Here is a 6,819-nt window from a genome sequence, read left to right as displayed (position 1 = left end):
TGCTAGTTCATCCTTATCAGCTACTTCATGAATAAATAGTTCAATGAGGTCATTTGTAACTGAGTTTCCAACATACTCAAGTATGCATTTATCTTCTATTTCCTTCCTTGCATCCTCATTCATATCCTTATTGCTGTTATTTATGTTATGGTTTTTTTTCTTTTTGTTTTTTGTTTTTTTATTTTTTCCTTTTCCTTTTTGGTTCTTGTTCTTTTTCTTTTTTTAAAGCCTTTAACCATATCTTATTCATTCAGAATGAGGTTGTTTAGTGCTTCAACCTTCTCCTCTGAATTTTCGTTGTAATCTGATGAAGCCTCCTAGTTAACAGGGTTGGCCTCTAACCTTAGGGGGCTATTAACTAGACCTTCATCGCTCATTTCCATGGATACCATGTCTGCTAATGGTGTAGCATTTTTCAAATCACTTACTTTATTCACTATATCTATCCTTTGTTGTTCCCTCACTGGTTCCTTAAGTGTGTTTTCATTTTTAATTTTTTCTTTTTTGCCTACTACCTTTTTATGAATGTTTTCTGACTCCTTAGCCTAGGGATTTTGTTTGTTAAACACAAAACCACCTAGAGGGTTGAATTTTATGTTTAAATCCACAACAGTCTTAGCCTTAGAGCATTCTTTCTTTGTATTCTAAAAATGGGGGATTATAGTCCTGGATGTGAAGCCATCTGTGAGGATCTCCGGTTGAATTTCATATATTGAGTAGCTTGTGATAATTTTGATGGGTTCAAATGTTAATTTTCCTATCTCAACGTTGGCTAGAATTCTGATATCAGAGGATTCCATGTAATTATCCTCCAAACCCTCAAACCCTCCTAAAAAATCCCCTAAATTTTTAAGGACTTGGCTATGGATTAATTCTACCAGTAGATGGGGAAATTGAAACCATTTTGGTACCCTGAGTTTCTCAAAGTCTATGGGGGAGAAATTGGGTTTCCAGTTAAAAAATTTGAAACAATAACCTTTAAAGAATCTATGATTGTTTTTAAGTAAATTATTTTTGAGATCACCAGAATTGCATTTGATAAACAAAAAATCATTATCTAAGCAAGTGATACTTATCTGATTTCCCATGGTGGACTTCAACCACTGAAGGACCTTAGAGGTAGAAGCTCCAAAACCAAACCATTTGCCAAAGAGCCCTCGATCATTGTAACATTCCCACAATTCATCTCTGTATTTTCCGCTTATTATCATAATGTTATCTATGTTGAAGCATGACAGATTTTGGATGTTTGTAGGGCATTGCTTAGGGAAGAAACCCTCCCTTCTTCGGGTGGGAGAATTTGAACTACTTGAGTAGGGTTTTCTTACCCCAAGTTTTGTTCTGTTTGCCCTAGAGGCCACAACCCCATGTTCTCAAGAAAAAGTCTCTACTTGGGAGAGAGAAAACCTGGAAGACCATCCTCTGTTAAGGAGCCAATTTTTTGGTAAAACTTGTGAATTATTGTGGAAAACCCCCTTCTTTTGAGAAGAAGAATTGTATCCTCGCGGACGGCTGAGTTTGTTTCTAGACCGTCTTTGCCGTAGAAGAGGAGGGACCTTTTATTTGCCCTAGGTCAAGAAGTAGGCCCTTTGGAGCCCCCACAACCAATTTGCTAATCTCATTGAGCTTTAAAATCGTTGAATTTGCCCCTGTAGCACATGAACAAGATAGATTCAAGGCATCGAATCTGTTTGAGGTGCTTATGGCATTTTTATGGAGCCCCTAAGAAGAAAAATCAGTCTACCATATCCCATGAAACCTCCCCTACCCACGGGAGTGTTTCGAAGGGTTTGCAGAAAATCTTCTACCGTTCGCATTCATTCGCATTTTTTTAGTAATATGTACAAATAAAATAGATTGTTGCATATCTAACATATTACAATAAAAAGAATGCATCACCACAAGACACATTTTATATTTTCTATTTTCACACCTTTTGTTTAGCACACCACATCTGCCTAGCGATTAACTGTAAATTAAATAATATCAACGTCTCCCCTTTTTGTGGGTGGCCTCGTCAAATTTCAAATCTATGCACAACTAATTTTTCTATCTTTCTAAATAAAGGGATGAGTAATTTTAAAGCTTTGCTGTTACATGCCTTGAAACAAACTATTGTTTGACAACTTTGAATCATTTAATCCAACTTATGACTATAAAGCAAAGGATCCCCTACTCATTTCATTACAGTGTTTCTCAGCGTTCAAGTCATGACAATTTTGAACTTCTTTTATTTGGTATTAGCTTGCACTTCGTTTATTGCAAGTCTAGTTTTGAGTTGCAATAGTTGTATCCACCATTCTAAAATAGCCTATTATCACAACAAAAGTGCTATTGAAGGCACGCTGAAACAGATTTAAAATTTATCTCTGCCTGATTAGAACAATTTGTAATTTATATAAGTTTTTATTGTTTTATCATATATCTATAGTTGGAGTGCGTGGATACGGTTCCTTTGTTGCGGAACTCAATGGTGAAAATGTGGCAGCTGCAAGTCACAAATTATATAGAGATGGTATAGGATGTAGCGCATGCTATCAGGTATTGTTATCATATTTCTTTCATTTATTAATAAATCATGATGTACGATCTGATGAAAATATTAACATAATCAAATCCAAATATATGTCAAACCATCTCAATTTCTTTTAGCATTTAGTTTTTTTTGTATGCCAATATGCTTCATAGTACATTATGTAAATTATGATAATGTTATGGATTGGAATTGGATTTAAGAGAAGAAGTTGTGCAGATAAGGTGTTTGGATCCCAGTCTGTGTAGGAAGACATGACAAAAGATAGTGGTCACAGACCTCACAACAAACAATCAAAAAATTTTTGTGGTTCCAATGCAAACATTTGCAGCCTTGGCACTTCCATACAAGGACCCCGCTCTTCAAAGAAAAGGGATTATCGACATCGAATATAAAAGGTATTTTTAATGCTTACATTTGTAAATTATTTACAAGATTTTATATTATTCATAAGATTGTTTTATTATTAAATATTAAAAATAAAAATCTTAAACTGAAACTCCTTCAGTTTACATCCATAAAGGTGTTTTGTTTGACATGATCTTCTGTGAGTATGAAGGACATAATTTCTGTAATTATGCATGAGAGTAGTCGTTATCCTAACTATCTAGCTATGGAATTTCTATATCAAGGAGGGTAGATAGATATTGTTAACGTAGATGTTGCGTAGGTAAGATGATTGAAGAAATAGAGCTGATTGTTTTTATGAAGGAAAATGTAGTTGTTTGTAATACCTAATACAAAAACTAATTTTGCAGTTTGGTGGTTTTGAGTGGAAGTACTTGACATGCGATCATGGAGCAGCAGTGTGGAGCATAAGCAATCCCCCAAGTGGAGCTCTGTAGTTTAGATTCGTTGTAACTTCGGGGTATGAGGGATATATGTTATGGGCAAGAAAAGCTGTGCTGCCTCCACTCTGGAAAGTAGATGAAGAAAGGTTATTTGACACTAGACTTTAGATCAACCAAACTGCTCTGGATGGTTGTAGTAACTCATGTGATCTAGATCAATGGGTGTAGCCAATTTATATCAATATCTACCTATTTATATCCGTATGAAATTGGAATAAAATGTTCCTTATAGCCACTTATCCTTGTCTTCTCATCTATGAATATATTTACTAAAATTGTCTGGGGCTCTTGTTGGAATTTCAGCGTACTTCATACCTATTTCTTATAAAACTGTAAGATAGCATTGCCATGTTCACATGAACACCCATATCGTAATTTTGCACTTATCTATTTCTTAAAGTGCTAAAAGGCTGCTTTTAATTTATTTAAAAAAAATAAATTTGAAACAATTTCAGAATTAAATAGTGTTTTTTTTAAATTATCTTTTTATTTAGTATATAAGAAGTTCTGACTATCTAACTAGCATGGATGTTCTCAATTATTTTTTGTTGAGCACATAGGAAGAAAATGAATTAACTGCTTAAGTTTTACATAATATTCATATAATGACATATCTTAAAGTTTATAATCTTAATTCATACCATGACAAACAAATATCTTAAAATTTATGTACCCATATTATATTTGTGTTGCACTTACTACAATGAGCGGTTACTGAATGTTTAGTGATTATTAAAAATCTCTAATTAACTGAGTGCATTATATAGATTTGATATGTCAACAAGAAGCTATCATTAGAGAATGATAAACTCGAATCTTGAGAAAAAGGTTTGTAATCTTCTATATAATATATTTAGTTATTGTGCAATTTTAACCTTTAGTTAGTATAGCTCAATGGCAATATGTCCATACTATCATAGTAGGCAATTTATATATGATATTTAAGGTTAATTTTAAATATCTATTCTTATTTTGATTTTTGAGCTTAATAAATTTTTAATTTTATATTGAAAAGTGTAATTAAAGTTGCAACAAGGGGTGGAGTATAATGACTTGAATGTGTTAACAAAAACTAAAACACAATCAACATAAATCTTTTTAATAAAATTATAAAATAACTCTCAACTAAATATTTAATAACTATTTTAAGTAAATAAAAATATTTTGTCAAATAAAATATAACAATTTTAATTTTTTTTAAAATAAAATAACTCCCAAATAATTATGATACATAATTTATTTCTTGAGTTCATCCATCTTCTAACAAAACAAAAAGCCTACCTCTAAAACAAGCCCTACATTCTCATCCTGCCAAGCCAATATCGTCAGCACTCCATAGATTTCCTCCATTTGTGGGTGTAACCTTGACATTGCACAACAATAAATTATCTTGGTCAATTTTATCCTGTATTAAATTGTAGGTTGTTACATGTAGATGCTAAAATTTTAAGAGGAATTAGGTATAAGTTAACTTCTTTTAATTGGCTGTAAGATTTGCAAAACCGAAAGCATGCTCATGAGCTAGGAAACACAAAGAAATCAATCAAGGGTATTAATAATTTTCATGTGCGGAGCAAAAACCTCAATAGTTTTTACTACGATAAAAATGGAAAATGCTTATGTTTGAGAAATGGCTCTACAATAATGGCTTTGTTCATGGCGGAAACAATGAAACTGGCAAAAAGGGCAAGCGACTAGAAACTACAAACAAGCGATGACTTAGATCTCAGATAGGCACCACAGATAATTTTATCAAGGTTTAGAGTGGCAACGGAGAAAGGCAGACTGGAAAATAAGAAATGAAGGAAGGAATGAGAGGACAAAAGGAAGACAAATCGGACGGTCTGCAAGTAGAAGGAAGGAATATGGGGATTCCTTCCATAGATGGGGTGAGAAGGGTTTATGTAGAAAGTGGAGACCCGTAAATAGGAAGTATGGGGAAGATCCTCCCATGACTCAAAGATGGCCCCTGTTAGCTACCAGGGCAAATAGGATTCCCATAGGGGAAAACCTAAAGATTAATAGCCATAACTTCGGGATGCACTCAAAATACTGGCTAATGGGGTCAGCGAGGAGAATGTATGACAAACGAAGAGGGGAAAATAAGAGTATGTAGTTTTTAAAACCTACCCATGGTCGGAATACGAGCGGAGGCATTATTGGAACTCAAAAGGCCCTCAATGAAAGAAGCGGGAAGAATCATCATGGAATGGAGAACCAAAAATTCCTCCAAAGGAAAATTTGAAAGAAAAAACACCTAGGTAGAAAACTCTTTGTAATGCCTTCAAACCTGATGATGGTAGCGGTCAACAAACCAAAGGAGCTATCCCTAATTGTCAAATAGGGAGGAGATGAAAAAGAAGAAGGAATCTTGAAAGAAATAGTAAAATGGTAGAAACAGAAATACCCAAGAAAGTGGTGAAGCAATCATGGGAATCGGAGATTCTTTGGGCTCATTTATAGGAGTAGATGAGAATTTCTTAAATGGGAAAATAGAGGATATAGCAAAGATATGTGTGTAAATTGAAATGGACTTGGGAACATATAATGAGCTATAAATAGCTATAGAAGGGAGAAAATCAAAACAACAAATCAAAATTTTGAATGAGTCTTATCAAGAACGGTTCCTTTCTAGGAAAAAAATGAAAGATGGAGCCTCAAAATCAACCAATTTAGAATTAAATGGAAAGTATGACTTGGTGTGTAAAAAGGAACTAGAAATACATTAAGCAGAGATACAAATGAAATCCCCCTCAAAAGAAGAAGGCATGAGAACCAAATAACAAAGTTAGTGGAGGATAGTCAAGGAAACAGAATGGATAGACTAAACAATAACCCCCAACAAAGGAAAGACACAAAGAAGGAAGTAGAATTAGTAGTGCTGTTAAAAAATATAGAGGACTTAAGACAGACAATATATCAACAGTTTGAAGAAGTAAGACATAAGGATAATAGACAAACATTCGAAAATCAACTAATGCTAAAGGAGAAGGAAGGAATGGAGATTGCTTTTCAAAATCCAGAGAAGAAAGGAAAAGAAGTGAAAGGAATAATCAAGGAGGGGTCAAGTGGAGATGATGAAGTAGATGAATATAGAGTTTGGGAGGAGATAGAAGAATTAAGGATTGAAAAGAGGACGCTGGAACAAATCAACACCAAGAATAAAAAACCCAAGATATTTGAACGAAACATTAGGAAGAGAATATCAAACGAATCCAAATTGAATATATCTGTTATCCAAGAGAAAAAAAGGAATAGGAAAACTATTAAAAGCTTTGGGAAGGGGCATAACCTTCCCCAATCACAATGAAGATCATAAAATGGAATGTTAGGGGCAAAATAACCCCTAACAAATGGTACTTAATCAAGTGCCAAATTGAGCAAGCAAAAGTGGATATGTATCTTTTTCAAGAGACCGAGCTTAAAAAGGAGGAA

General features: G+C 33.9%; 1 pseudogene; it reads left to right on the top strand.

The window, feature by feature from the left end:
• The first annotated feature begins 650 nt into the window (after positions 1-650).
• On the top strand, positions 651-3,203 carry LOC131071654 (uncharacterized; annotated as a pseudogene).
• The last annotated feature ends 3,616 nt before the right edge of the window (positions 3,204-6,819 follow it).

Source organism: Cryptomeria japonica, chromosome 9, assembly GCF_030272615.1.
Source record: "Cryptomeria japonica chromosome 9, Sugi_1.0, whole genome shotgun sequence".
In the NCBI taxonomy this organism is placed as follows: domain Eukaryota; kingdom Viridiplantae; phylum Streptophyta; class Pinopsida; order Cupressales; family Cupressaceae; genus Cryptomeria; species Cryptomeria japonica.
This window is presented reverse-complemented; position numbering and strand designations above follow the sequence as displayed.